The 15648-nt window shown below is 36.8% G+C and overlaps 2 long non-coding RNA genes across 2 annotated transcripts; both read right to left on the bottom strand.

The window, feature by feature from the left end:
- Positions 1-9872: 9872 nt before the first annotated feature.
- LOC107905515 (uncharacterized) lies at positions 9873-12263 on the bottom strand. The gene is made up of 3 exons (XR_001686547.2): positions 11667-12263; positions 10222-10274; positions 9873-10107 (listed from the first exon to the last, which is right to left on the bottom strand). It is a non-coding gene; the product is annotated as an uncharacterized lncRNA (long non-coding RNA).
- Positions 12264-12355: 92 nt separating this feature from the next.
- LOC107905524 (uncharacterized) lies at positions 12356-13064 on the bottom strand. Its single transcript, XR_001686552.2, has 3 exons — positions 13005-13064; positions 12527-12673; positions 12356-12459 (listed from the first exon to the last, which is right to left on the bottom strand). It is a non-coding gene; the product is annotated as an uncharacterized lncRNA (long non-coding RNA).
- Positions 13065-15648: the final 2584 nt, after the last annotated feature.

Here is a 15648-nt window from a genome sequence, read left to right as displayed (position 1 = left end):
CAATCTTCTCACCTTTGCATTGGTATGTTATTTAAGTCTATTTCTTGGAATTTCTTATGTTTTTGAGGTCTCGGGAGCTTGATTTACCTAGCCTGTGGATCAATTTGAAAAAATTTTAAAGTTTTCAAAAGTTTCTATTGTTGAATCTTGAAGCTTTTGGTACTAAATTGTTAGATTTTGAGGTTAGATATGAGAAAAAAGGCTAGTTTGTAAAGTGAAAATTTTTAGTTTGGAACATATGAAAAAGGTGTAAGAATTTCAATTTTGTTATGAAATTTCTCTAAATTTAGATATTATAGAGTTGTAGAAGGATAGATTAGTTTCAAAATCGAAGCTCGAATTTGAAAGTTATAACAATTTCGATTTTAGGAACTAAAGTGAATAAAATACAAAACTTTAGGGAACTTTGTAAAATAGAAATTAAATTTCATATGAATATATTTAATTGATATAAGGTATTTGGTAGTGATAAATTGAAATTCATTAATGTGTAGATCAAGATTTGAACTAACCAGAGGTTAACCAAGGATAAGGAAAATTATTGATTAGTCCCTGTAGTTCAACTTTATCTATCGACTTTGTCAGATAAGTTCATATGGTATAGTAGTATCTAAATTGTTATATAATTGGATTATATAGTTATGAATGTTTAATTATATTTTGAAGTCTTTACGATTTAGTGTGAAAGGTGAGTTTTGGACTAAAGTGTAAAGTGTTGCATATATGACAATTATGAGCTATGTGAAGTAATGAATGAATAAAAAATGTATCACCATAGTTGATTTGTACATGATGATATTTTAGTGTTATAAATGGTATGAATATATGAACTTAGTAAATAATTAAGATATGATTGACATGTCAATAGGATTAGTTGCACGCTTGTATGGGTTTGCACTTTGGTGCCTCTTTACAGCACTACAGTGATCTCTGGTGAGATGTCAGTGTTGGAAAAAATTCAGTTTGAATACAATTTTCTTGCATAGTAAAAAATTAAAATTTTGAAAATCGACCTGATTTATGATATTTATAGCAATAAACCTTAGATTGAAATTGTACCTGTGTTTTTGGATAAGCAAATCCTTAATGTTTTTCGGCTTTCAACCAAACGATTTTCTCCTTTATTCTCATACCTAGAACTACTTTGAGTGTGTGCTTGAGCCAACTGAATAAAAACACAGAACTAGAAAAAAAATTCTTTCCATTTTGGGGTGAAAACAAAAATTCTCTCTTCTTTAATATAAACTGGTAAACTTGTTATTTTTGAAAATATGTTTACTAGTTGAGAATAAATTCTATATATTTTTTGGCGAAGTAACAATCTATGAAAGTTGTGTATAATACCCTACCGGTGCCATCTATTTATTAGAAGAAAAGGTAGAACCTTTGTTGAGTTGTGGTAATTTATTTCAAATAGAAAAACAACTTCCTACTTAAAGTAAAAGTACAGTGGACGACACACCCTAGTATTCCTGCTAGGGTTGCCACCCCCTTCATGGTACATGAGGGAATTTTGGGCCACTCTTATATCGGGTCCAATTACGAGTACTTCTTGGGACCTAGTACTCTATAATGTGATTCAAATCGATTCTATTTTTCTATTTCCCTAAATAAACATCAATATTTATATTCATTCAATTAAATAATTTTCTCATCTCAATCATACCTTAGAAATTTTTTTGAAAAAATATATTTAATATTTCACAACTCAACTTGTTCACTATGACCGAATGATTTATTTTCATTTTCTGTCTTTAAAATAGCTGAAAACATAAACTCATTCTTCTGATTATTTCTAAGTAATCCATGTACATTTGCAAATGTATTATTTCCCATTTTCATTTCCATTTCCATTTTGAGAAACCTACATTCATTTCCAAATGATTCCATTTCTCCATTTCAGAGAAAACCATAATCATTCTTGAATGTTTCCCATTTCTCTATTTCTATTCATTTCGTTCATTTCAATTCAAACATACAATTCATTTTTGTTTTCAATGAGCTAGCAGAGGGATCAATTGGACATATGCAATTAGGGCTCAAATGATTTATAATTAAGTTTCAACTTTTCACCTATTAATTATAAACTCTCACGAAGTCATTCCACTGTAGTATCATGCCTGAGCTCTCCCTAACGACATTCCATTACGAAAGCAACTATTCAATGCTTGTCAACTGACCTTGTCATAAGTGTGTGACTTTCATAAGATATCTTTAATCTCTTTAAGATAATATTCACTCTCCTAATATGATCATATTTTATCTCATGGTAACCATTACATCTTCCTTCATGAAAAGTCTATTACTAACAAATAGTAATCAAGTCATTCATCATAAAGACGAATGACTCGTGACCACATTTAATTTTCATCAACCATGTAATGCCAGTAAGAGGATATCATTTCCCCATGTCTCAGACTGTAAATTCCATTGTTGTGAATGACGCTACATACTGCAGAAGTTGTACACTCAACACACCAGCTTTTAGTTCCTTATCTATTTGAACTCACGCTTTTACTTAGATTAAAGTGTAGAAGTCACGCATACATAACCCATCATCCACTCAAGATTTAGGTATGTAACGCCCGAAATTTTTTTTGTTTTCGACATTTGTAATCTTGACACAACTGTGTATCTACTTCAGTGGTTAAGTATTCTTAGTGTGTGTGTGAGAGGTCCTAAGTTCAAGCCAAGTCTTTGGCTAAATTTTGGTATTTTCTGAATTAAGCCTTGACCCTGTGCTATAGACTTTTATTTAAATGTCTGTAAAAATACAACAAAATAGGCCTACTGGTCTAGTGGCTAAGTAGAGTGTTAGATGGTTGAAGATTCTGTGTTCGAATCCCTCCGCAAGCAAGGGAGTTGTTTTTGCTCTATGGACTGAAAGAGTTTGGTTTAGCCGAAATACTGAAGTGGTTGAGATTAATATGTTTAGTGGGAGCAAAATAGGGGATTTGGGAGTTATCTAATCATTTTTCTTCTCTCCTACCAAAAGTCTCTGCCAGTTTTCCTCTTCATTCCTTTTCTTTTTTTGGTTCTGCCAAAAATTTTCCCCCTTCCCTATCGATTTTTCCCTTGTGATTTTACTCATCAGGATTTTCCTTTTTTCTCATTTTGTTTATCACGCCGTCTTCACATCTTTCAGGTGTTGTTGGTAAGTTACCCTCTTCTTTTCTATCATGAATTTCTTAACAAATGAATAATGATGTTTTCATCTGTGGATTAATGGTATAGGAGGAAGTTTGGGTCAATGAATTCATGGTTCTCATTTTAACGGTGTTTACAGAGGGTCTTCTTCAGTGGTAAGTCAAGTTAACATCGTTAAATATTGTCGAAACTTTGTAAAATAGACTGCTAAATAAGTTTTTAATGTTCTTTGATAGGTTTCTGGGCCTAGAAAGTGTTTCGACATTGAAAACGAACCAGGTGTGTACCCGATTGCATAGAAAACGAGGTTTTGATGAAAGCCAAAAACCCCACAGTCGATGCCACATGGACGTGTGGTCCCCCGTATGGTAGGCTGTGTGACATAACATGGGCATGTGATCGACGAGGCTAGGCCATGCACGCAAGACACGGCCGTGTGATGACTAGGCAGGCCCTGTGCGACACACGGGTTGGGCTGATTTGGCCTTGTAGGTCACACGGATGTGTGGTCCCACAATGGCGTGTGGGATTTTGGGCCAGGCTGGGTGATCCACCTGGCCAAGGAAAATTTGGGTCGTGTGGGCCACATCATACAGGCAAGCTACATGGGCATGTGAGCCTAATTATCTGAAATGATTTCTAAGGTTGCACGGGTTGCCCAAGTCAACTGTGAACCTTCTGTAGGGTCGGTAAGTGATTCCTTGACCCCCTAAATATATGATCTAAGTGTATGTGATGCATGATAAATTATGTATGATTACTAATATGTGTATGTATATGTATGACTGATGGTTGCATAAAAGCATGACATATTATATGTTTGCATTGCATTGGGTAGGGATGATGATAAAATTTGGAGGAAGTGTACTGAAAGGCTCTTAAGCCTAATATATTGGCAGCTCAGCTGCAAACTACTGTTTGTGCCACATTCGGTACTATCTGGAGTGTAGGGATGGATGGGTTAATTTAATCCCTACGTGGAGTGTAGGGTTGGACGGAGATGGTGTGTAGAGGCTGGTTGGGTAGGACTTTGTTACTGATTACTGTGTGCATGACTGTTACTGTGATAGGCGATGGCTCTAGTACAAAACTGATACTGAATATTAAACCTGAGTTGGGCTACGACCCAAACTGCAACTGGGACTGTAATGGGATTAGGCCCAGACTGCGTTTGACTGTTTACTGTGATCGACTGTGTGTTTGTTTTCTGTGGGGATTACACACTGAGTTTACGTAAACTCACCCCTTCTGTTTAATCTGTACAAGTAATCCCCAGACTTAGACGGATCGGTGCGGCGGAGGACTCAGCGGTGGCTACGCGTTTGTTAGAGACTGTTTTTGTTTAGTATGATTTAAGGTTATTTTTCCTTAATTATTTTTGGGGTATTTTTGTGTAAATTTGGGACATTTTGGACTGTTTGAATTTATGCTGGATTTTAGACTGTTTAATGAGTTTTTAAACTACAAAACTCGACGAACAAACTGTTTTCTTTAAAATAAAAGGGATTTTTCCTAAAATGGATGGATTTACTTAATTAACTCAATTTTCGTAAAATAAATTATTTTTAAAGCTTTCGCAACGAGTCACGTTTTAAAAAATTGATTAAACGAGTAAAACAAATTTTGGAACTAATTAGAGATAAGAAAAAGCAATTTAATGGAAACGGTTTTATTGCGATGACACGGTTTTCAAACACCCTATCATGTGACATCATTGGATTCGGCCATAACGTCTAGGCCGAGTTTGGGGTGTTACTCAGCTGTGGATTATGGGTTTTAAAAATTTTGGTTTTGAAGAATTGATTGCAAAATGATTTGAAATGTTGTATTGAGTAAGTGGTACACCAAGTCTCCGGCGCCGATCCTATAAGTATTTTGAACTGTGAATTATTTTAAAATGAAACTGTTATTGATATTATATTCTGAAACTACTATAGATAGTATACTGTACTAAAAACACTTTAGTTAGTGTATACTGAAAATTTTAGTCAAACTACGATATACAAAAACAAACTCGAAATTACCAATAATGCTCTACATAAAACATCTGTTAATAAATATTGAACTGTAACTGATTCATAAAATTTCTAAATACAAATAATTCGATTAGATATGAGCACACGAGCTATCCGCGGATAGGGTACTAGAGGCCGTGGTAGAGGCCGAAGAGGGGCTCGAGCTTGGTCTTTATCTTCTGGCAACATGCCTTATTTGGATACGAGTGCGACGCCAGTGTCGCCTGTTACTGAGGCTGGGTCTCCAGACCATATGGTTGGGGATGATGCACTATCCCAGGCTATGCTCAGGATTTTGGAGAGGGTCACTGGGCCCAATACAGGACTTGGGGGCCGAGGGACAGTTACAGAACGACTCCGATCCAATGGTGCTGAGTTATTCGGGGGTGTAATTGGAGTTTCCCCTAATGTGGCCGAATACTGGATTGAGGCCACAGAGAGGATCATGGATGATCTAAATTGCACCCTAGAGCAGAAATTAAAGGGTGCAATCTCACTGTTGCGTGATGAGGCATATCATTGGTGGCTTATTATGGAGAAGGGCACTCAGCCCGAACGATTGACCTAGGAATTCTTTAAGACCGCCTTCTAGGGAAAATATATGGGAGCTAGCTACGTGGATGCCCGTAGGAGGGAGTTCCTGAATTTAATTTAGGGAGATCGATCCGTGGCTGAGTATGAGGCTGAGTTTCTGAGACTGAGTCGCTATGCTCGAGGTATGGTGGAGTCTGAGTACGAGCGATGTGTCCGCTTTGAGGATGGCCTCAGGGATAACTTGTGGGTTTTGATAGCTCTATAGAGGGAGCTAGATTTTTCTACTCTGGTTGAAAAGGTGAAGATCGCCGAGGAGGTTAAGTGCGCTAAGCGCCAAAATAGGGATAGAGAGAGAGGTAGGAATAAGAGGGATTCGGAGCCCTCGGGTGCAGTACAGAGGCCTAGGAGAAAGGCCAGAGTTGATGGGCCGGTTAGAGTTGAGCCTCCTATTGCTACTACTAGGCTGCAACCATGTACTATTATGGTAGATGCCATCAGGGCGAGTGTTGGAAGAGGATGGGGCATGGTTGAGATGTGGGTCGTTGGAGCATCGCATTAGAGAGTGTCCGCCGAGGGCTGATCAGAGGCAAGCTCCGGTACTGGTACTATATAGCCACCGAGGGGTCGTGGTCAGGCCAGAGGTGGTAATGGTATGGGCCGTGGGTAGAGAGCACCGGGCAAAGGTGTCGGACGTGTTTATGCTGCTCGTCACCGAGAGGATGGAGATGCTTTGGACATCATCACGGGTACGTTTCTTATTTTTGATGTACCATATACTGCATTGATAGATATAGGATCCACTCACTCTTAGATAGATTGTATTGTGTATGGAAATTTGGGGATCTTGGTTGAGAGCACTACAAGTGAGGTTACTGTACTAAGTTTGTTGGGGCATTTTGTAGGGGTTAACAAGCTATTTAGAGACGTACCTTTAGAGGTTCAAGGAGAAATATTTCTGGTTGAACTAATGGAGCTTCCCTTTGGGGAGTTTGATTTCATTTTGGGGATAGACTGGTTGGTCAAGCATCGTGGTAGCTTGGACTGCGCGACTAAGAGGGTCGTATTAAGGACTGAAGAGGATGATGAGGTGGTCATGATTGAAGAGCACTGGAATTTTCTAACTAATGTGATTTCTATACTGGTGGCAAAAAAGTTGGTACGTAAGGGATGTGAGGTGTTCTTGGCTTACGTAAGTGTTTCAGATTCTGGGGATTTCTTTGTTAAGGACATCAGAAGGGGTAAGGATTTCTGGACGTCTTTCTTAAGGAGCTACCTAGTTTACCTCCGGATCGTGAAGTAGAGTTTGGTATTGAGCTCCTACATAGTACAGCTCTGGTATCTATCGCTCCCTATCGAATGGTACCGAAGGAGCTTGTAGAGCTAAAGGCTAAGATTCAGGAATTGTTTGATCGTGGGTTCATTCGCCCTAGTGTGTCTCCGTGGGGAGCAGCAGTACTGTTTGTGAAGAAGAAGGATGTATCCATGTAGTTGTGTTTTGACTATCGGCAACTGAACAAGTTGACCACTAAGAATAAGTACCCCCTATCGAGGATAGATGATCTGTTTGACCAGTTTCGAGGAGCTTCAGTGCTCTCTAAGATTGACCTCCAATTTGGGTATCACCAGCTGAAGGTCAAGGAGGTTGACGTACATAAGACGGTGTTTAGGACTCGTTATGGCCACTACGAGCTCCTAGTAATGCCATTTGGACTCACTAATGCACTGGCAGCTTTCATGAATTTGATGAACCAAGTATTTCAACCTTATTTGGATCGATTTGTGGTGGTGTTCATCAATGATATATTAGTTTACTTGAGAACTGAGGATGAGCATGACGAGCACCTTAGGGTTGTTCTGTAAACTTTGAGAGAGAAGCAACTCTATGCTAAGTTTAGCAAGTGCGAGTTCTAGCTACGTGAAGTGACATTTCTAGGTCATGTGGTTCTGCTGAAGGGATTCGAGTTATCCTTGAAAGATTGAGGCTGTGTTGAAGTGGAAGCAGCCTAGGAACGTGTCTGAGATCTGCAGTTTTCTGGGACTAGCGGGTTATTATCGGTGATTTGTAGACGGCTTCTCTTTGATTGCAACGCCCTTGACTAAGCTGCTACATAATTTAACTGGACTGATGCACAGCATGAGAGCTTTGAGAAGCTCAAGACTGTATTGATTGAGGCCCCTGTTTTGATATAGCCAGAGTTTGGAAAAGAGTTCATCGTTTATAGTGATGCGTCACACATCGGTTTGGGATGTGTGTTGATGCAGGATGGTAAGGTGGTTGCATATGCGTCTCGTCAGCTTAAGACTCATGAGGCGAATTATCTGACGCATGACTTGGAGTTGGTTGCGGTGGTTTTCGTACTGAAAATCTGGAGGCATTATTTGTATTATGGGAAGTGTTTCATCTACACTGATCACAAGAACCTCAAGTATCTCCTCACGCAAAAGGAGCTGAATCTTAGGTAGTGTAAATGGATTGAGCTACTCAAGGACTATGATTGCACCATTAAGTACCACCCTGGCAAGGCCAATGTGGTGGCCAATGCACTGAGCCGTAGAGCTATGACCGATTTAAGGGCGATGTTTGTTTGCCTCAGCTTATTTGATAATGGTAGTCTGTTGGATGAGCTTCAGGTTAAACCAACTTGGATAGATTAGATTAAGGGTAAACAGTCGTAGGACGAGTCTTTGGGTCCTTGGTTCTGACACATTGAGAGTGGTAACACTCCAGATTTTGGGATGAACTCTAAGGGTGTGTTATGTTTCCGTGAACGGATTTGTGTACTGAATGACAATGATTTGGGGTAGTCAATATTGAGAGAGGCACATAGTAGCCCTTACACTATTTATCCTGGCAGAAATAAGATGTACCAAGACCTTCGAGAGTTATATAGGTGGTGAGGGTTGAAACGTGAGGTTACTGATTTTGTGGTGAGATGTCTGACATGCCAGTAGGCTAGGGCTGAGCATTAGTTACCTTTGGGTTTGCTGAGCCGGTTAAGATTCCTCAATGGAAGTGGGAACATGTAACTATGGATTTCGTTAGTGGGTAGCCTCTAACACACACTAAGAAGGATTCAGTATGTGTCATCATGGATCGATTAACCAAGTCCGCTCACTTCATACTGGGTCGTACTGATTATTCTCTATAGAAGATGGTGAAGCTGTATATTTTTAAGATAGTGAGACTGCATGGGGTACCAGTTTCGATCATCTCTGATAGGGAACTTTGTTTCACGTCTCGATTTTGGAAAAAGTTGCATGAGGCTCTGGGCTCAAGGTTGGACTTCAGTACTGCGTTCCATTCTCATACAGATGGTCAGTCTGAGAGGGTGATTCAGATATTGAAGGATATGTTGAGGAGCTGTGTTATTGATTTCCGAGGTAGTTGGGAGGACTGTGTCCCACTCGCAGAGTTCGCCTATAATAATAGTTTCCAGTCCAACATTCAGATGGCACCGTACGAGGCTCTATATGGTCGTAAGTGTCGCACTCCCCTTTGTTGGACTGAGTTGGGTGAACTACATGTTCTGGGTCCTGAATTGGTTTCTAAGATTGAGGATAAGGTCAGATTGATTTGGGATCGACTAAAAGCAGCATCGGATAGGAAGAAATCTTATACGGATATGAAGAGACACCACGACACCAAAACAGGCTTTTAAGCGCCGCTGAAAGTATTTGCGGCGCTTTGAGAAGCGCCGCCAAAAACGCCGCTAATGACAGCGTCGCTAACTTTAGCGGCGCGGCGCTTTTCCCACAAACGCCGCTAAAGACCAGGACCTTTAGCGGCGCTTTTCCCACAAACGCCGCTATAGATCAGAACCTTTAGCGGCACTTTTACACAAACGCCGCTATAGATCAAAACCTTTAGCGGCGCTTTTTTTATAAACGCCGCTATAGATCATGACTTTTAGCGACATTTTTTTCGCAAACGCCGCTAAAAGTGCCATTCCGCTAAACATTTTTATTAAATAAATTTTTGTAATAACAAATGGAAAGGTCAAATTTTATTTGAATGTATTACTTTTCATTAACAATAAAGTAAAAGAAATTATATAATAAATTCAACATTCCTATAATATCATTATATAAAAACATATATTTTCAGTATTATATAACAAAAATTAGTACTACTACAAATACGGTTATTATACATATGCTTCCGTTTCTTGCAGCGTTGAATTGATTGAACTCTACGAGTATCTACTACTGACAGCTGACAAAATTTTGGCTACATATTTAATTTTTCAATGTTCTCCTTATTTCCAGTCTAATGGTAAAAACAACAGCACCTTAATTTCCGTAGTGGTGAAACAACAAAAGAAAACTTTACTTATCACTCCATGTTTGACCAAAGAAAAATACCACCATGGCTTCTTGCAAATCCTCAGTAGCATCTGCCCTCTTTGAGTAACTACATAACAAATTTAGTATAAAATTATGAAAAATCAACATTCTACTCATCAAGCTCCGGTCATATTGAAGGAAACGATCAAAAAAACAATTTGAATAATTTGCAATAAAGTACCGCTTAGCAAGCTCTTGTTTTTCAAATCTAGAGGCTGCCCATCAAAAACATAGCTGAAAGAAAATACCACAAGCATTAGCAAATAAAAGGCCTTTGGGATGTGGTACCGTATAGACAGCATAAGGCAGAAAATATCTGTGTTAGGATTCTAATTTCCTCTGACACACGTAAGCAGTCAACTATGCATTAGTTTTTCACAAATTCAAAACCAGAAAGATTTTCTGCCTTCCTCTGGCCATAGCCGTTGCCTCTTTTGCTCATCTACAATGGTCAATATTTTCTAACATATAACATCTTAAATAAAATAAGAACAGAGCAAAGAATTTTCTTTTCACAAAAAAGATAACTAGTTGTTAGCTTGGCTACACTAGATGAAGTTCAAATCACTAAAAATAAAACCACTCTTAATAGCTCACACTATCAATCTTATCATCATAAACTAATTGTTAGCTTGTCATCATCAACTAATCTTCCTTTTTTCTTTTACTAAAAAGAATCATTTGTAATTTTTGTATTTCATAAGAATTGCTCTAACCAGTCAAAGAAATCCCTACATATCAACTCATTAACATGATTCTAATTATTTTTGTGCTGGGGAGGGCATTTTCTGATTTATATAATAGAGTTTTTAGATTTTATAAATAGGGTTAAAATAACGAATACGAAGTAAATTGTGAAACTTTAAAAACCGAGGGGTCATAAAGCAAACTATATGGGGGATTTTAAATTCACTTAACAACATTAAGAAAAATAAGTCTGGTTTAAAGTAATGGAAAAAAATCATAAACTAATTTGATTTGGTAATGTCCTTGTCCTACTTCGAGTGCCCACTGCCCATAACTATGAGCTATTTAAGAATTTTCATGTTCATGTTGAGCTACAGTTATATAAGCTTTTAGACATTTCTCCATATCATTCCCTTTCGCAGTTAAGATTACAAGCACAAACTCTTAAGGCACGCATTAAATTAAAAAGCATATACTTATTTTCAAGTATCTAGATGTTAGGATAGAAAGTCACCAACCAAGCAACCACAATGAACAACTTATTTCATCATTACATCAAGTTTCATCCATGATAAACTTCTTCGCCAAAAATAAAAACATGAAAAAAACTTCTTACAGATCCAGTAGAAAAAGGGAAATGAGAACATTAAAAATCCCTGACTGAGATTTTATAAGAATTTAGATTATGAAAAATATATATTAAAAGTAAGCATAACCATGATATACTTTGAAGAAAACATTTTCATCATAAACAGTCATGAAAGTATAATGCTTAAGAACTTTATGATGCAAAACTTTTTACAACCCCAAGCAAAACAAGCACTAGATGCCCCAATTTCCTACTATTGCAAATTATTACTAGAATGTCTAATACTTCAAGAAGATGATTAGTTGAATTGATATATAACTGTAAACTAAACTAAAAGATTAGGGAGTTACCATGAGTAACATGATCTTTGGTTTGGCTAGATAGTAGTGATGATACCAAGACAGCAAATCTTCTTTCCTAACACACGGTAAGAGTTAAAAGATATACTAGTTATATGTTTTCAAGCATACATAATTAAACATCCATTAAATAGAAAGGAATCAGTAAATAAGAATCTAAAACAAATGTCTTTAGGATGCAAAGAATCTTCAACAACATTGCTTCAAGAATCAAGAATGACGAAATCATAGTTTTGGAAGCCAGACCCCAGTAGTGGAGCTTGAAGCAAGGGTCGAGGCTAATAAGGCAAAATCAATCTCCATCCACCCATCATATTCGCTGTCAATAATCAAATATATAGTAGACTAGCTGGTGCTGCAAAGTGGGAATATTGAGCTCAAAATATATAGGATGCCAATGCAAGCAGGCCAACCAGATAACTATAGGATCAAAAATGAAATTCAATGATTCAATTTTAAGTAAAAGGATTAAGGCAAATTTCAATGATTCAATAAATTAAATTGAACTCCATTTGTATAAACTACATCAGCTGCTATTTCAGATTTATTAACGATAACTTTCCTAAATCCAATACTTGAAACTTGATGTTGTTGTATTGTATGGTTCATCAAAGATAATATTACCAAGCTGCAAATTCAGTAACATATAGAAACCTATAAGGCATCATGACTTATCCCGTATATATGTAACTGTCTGCAGCAAGTTGCCTTCATTGATGCTGCTAAAGGCTTCCAAGAGCTGCTTAACAATTGGGGCTGCTTCTGTAAGTTTCACTACAATTTCCTGAGAGTAAAGATTTTTTAGTCATACATTTATTCAAAGCTGAAACCTAAAAGCAAAAGGCTCTAACCCTGTTTTCCAGTCGAGCTTTTTGATCGGTGATTCTCTTGTTCGTCTTTTGGTTGCCGGTTGGAAAATGATTTGGTTGACCTCTTTTCTTCAGTTGCTTAGAAGATTCTTCAGACATGCTTTGGATGGAATGCAGTCGAAGTAGATGCTGCAAAAGTGAGGATATATAAATCACCTTCAAGTTTGTTTGGGAATTTTATGTCATCATAACTAGGGAAGAAGCAGAAATCCTCCTTAAATAATCAAGAAGAGGGTTTAGCCTTTAGCTGAATAAGGAACACACAAGGATACACCACGAAGCTTTAGGAGTACACTTTATCCTTTAGCTTGAGCTGCTAGGAATCACAAAATGTAAATATCTATATATAGAGAACACTGCTACACATAACATCTAAAACGACTATACTGTAGCAATATATTTATTTATTTATTCTTGCGCGAGAGAAGGAAAAGATTAAAAAAGCTTAAAGCTTGAGGACCTTTGACGGGAACCGCGGGACTGAAAATAATTTTTCCTGTTTACTGCCTGCCTACCTACAACCACCGTGAAGCGCGAGAGTTAATCCCAATAAATCAACCCAACATAAATGGTTCCATAATATTAAAAATTTTGTAGCTAAATTACATGCCAAAAATACTCGCCTTCACAAGCCATGAGGGCAACTTAACTGCTTGTGCTTTCCCGACTCTTCTTCTTCCTTGATGAAAAGCTGCTCGGTCCGATTTCTATTTGGGGGATTTCAGCTAAGAAAAACAAACTCTTATTTGGGGATTTAGGGCGACCGACAGAGATGAGAAGAAGAGGGAGTAATGAGCGGGTAACCAAAAATCATTTTTTGGGAGTGAGCGGGATTTTACCTTTTATTTCCTTCCACATTTGCGGCGTTTTAAGAAAAAAACGCCACTAAGAAATTTATCAAAACGACACTGTATTGAAAAATTACAATACATGTTTGCGGCGTTTTTTATCAAAACGCCGGCAATGTCTACCTTTTCTGGCGTTTTTCTTGAAAACGCCACTAAAAAATTTAAATTCTTCTATTGAAAAGTTGGGAAATTTTAATACATAGTAATAGCATTTTTTGTTGAAAACACCGCTAAAGCTCACATATTTTTTATATTCAATTATTGTATCTTTTATATAAATTTTACATAAAGAATTATTAAAATTTTAAGTAATATTTACAAGAATTAGATAATATTATAAATTTTAGTTTTTTATTTCATTTTTATTTTTGTATTTTTTTCTTATAATTTGGTCCTATCCAAATTAAATAATTACCTATATATCCATATCAAATATATCAAATGGTTTAAATTAAATATTTTTAAATATAAAAACATTAATTAATTGTATAAAATTGTATCATTTAACAAATCTCAAATAAACCTTAAACCCTAAATTAACCATTCAATATATATAAAGTCTATCTATTATATATCTCTTAAATAATATAAACTATACTCATAATTTCTATATATTAAATTTATTATTATCTCTTTTACAATTATATAATAACATATTTAATATAAATTAAAAAAACTAATTAATCTAAACCTTAAACCTTAATTCGACCCTTGAAACCCTAAATCCCTAACTCTTAACCCCTAACCCCTAACTCTTAATCCCTAAACCTTAAATCCTAATACTTAAACTATAATCCCTAAATCCATATATAATCCCCAAACCTTAAAATAGTAACTCCTAAACTTGCCTTAAATCTTAAATTAACCATATACCGTAAACCATATCAACCCTAAACTATAATAATAATTAATTAATTATTTTAAAATTAATACTATCTTATCTTTTTCAATTATATATGAAATTATTTAATATATAAATTAAAAAATATTTAAAAATAAATTAAAAAATAATTAATCTAAACCCAAAACCCTAACTTGACCCATGAACTCATAAACCCTAAATCCCTAACTCTTAACCCTAAACCCCTAACCCCTAACCCCCTAAACCTTAAATCTCAACCCTTAAACCATAATCCCTAATCCATAATCCTTAAATCCATACTCCATAAACCTTAAAACAGTAACTCCTAAACCGGCCTTAAATCTTAAATTAATCATATACCTAAAAAACTTTAAAATTATTTTAAATAATGGTATTTTAATTGTTCCATGTGTTCTACTTTCAAATTATTTCTACGTGTTATTATTTTTTTCTGAATATTTTAAATATTCAATTAGAAATAAATTGAATTTTATTTAATTAATATAAATAAACCAAGTAAGATAAAATGTTTTTAGCGGCGCTTTATCAAAAACGCCGCTAAAGCCCCTACCATTAGCGGCGCTTTTCCAAAAACGCCGCTAAAGACCCAGGCATTAGCGGCGCTTTTTGAAAAACGCCGCTAAAGCCACGAAATGTTAGAAAACGACACCGTTGGGCTAAGGTTTTTTGCGGCGTTTTTTTGAAAAATGCCGCTAATGCTCATTTTTAGCGGCATTTTTTTAAAAATGCCACTAATGCTCAATCTTTAGTGGCGATTTCCAGAAAGCGCCGCTAATGCTTAATTTTTACCGGCGTTTTTTGTCCAAACGCCGCTAAAAGTGCCGCTAAAAGCCTGTTTTGGTGTAGTGCACGAGATTGAGTATTCTGTGGGGGACTTCGTGTTTCTTAAGGTCTTTCCATGGAAGAATGTTCTGAGGTTTAGTCGCAAGGGCAAGTTGAGCCCTAGGTTTATTGGGCCTTACCGAATTCTAAAGTGAGTGGGACCAGTCACTTATCACTTGGAGCTACCTCCAGAGTTGAATCGTATTCATGATGTGTTCTACTTCTCTAAGTTGAGACGCTACAGCTCTGATCCCTCACATATTGTCCCTGTTGAGGAGATTGAGGTTAGGCCAAACCTGACTTTCGAGGAGGAGGCTGTCCAGATTCTGGATCATGACATAAAGGTTTTGAGGAGGAAGTCTATCCCTCCGGTAAAAATTCTATGGCATAATCATAGCACGGAGGAGGCCACATGGGAGCCTGAGGATGCGATGCGTGTAGTACCCCTTACCCGTGTTCGACCCCGAAATAAGGTATGCGTGTAGTACCCCTTACCCGTATCCAAGTCATGAATTTGTGTTCAAATTTAAAACTTTTCACATTTCATCTTA

This window comes from Gossypium hirsutum, chromosome A11, assembly GCF_007990345.1.
Source record: "Gossypium hirsutum isolate 1008001.06 chromosome A11, Gossypium_hirsutum_v2.1, whole genome shotgun sequence".
Classification (NCBI taxonomy): Eukaryota; Viridiplantae; Streptophyta; class Magnoliopsida; order Malvales; family Malvaceae; genus Gossypium; species Gossypium hirsutum.
This window is presented reverse-complemented; position numbering and strand designations above follow the sequence as displayed.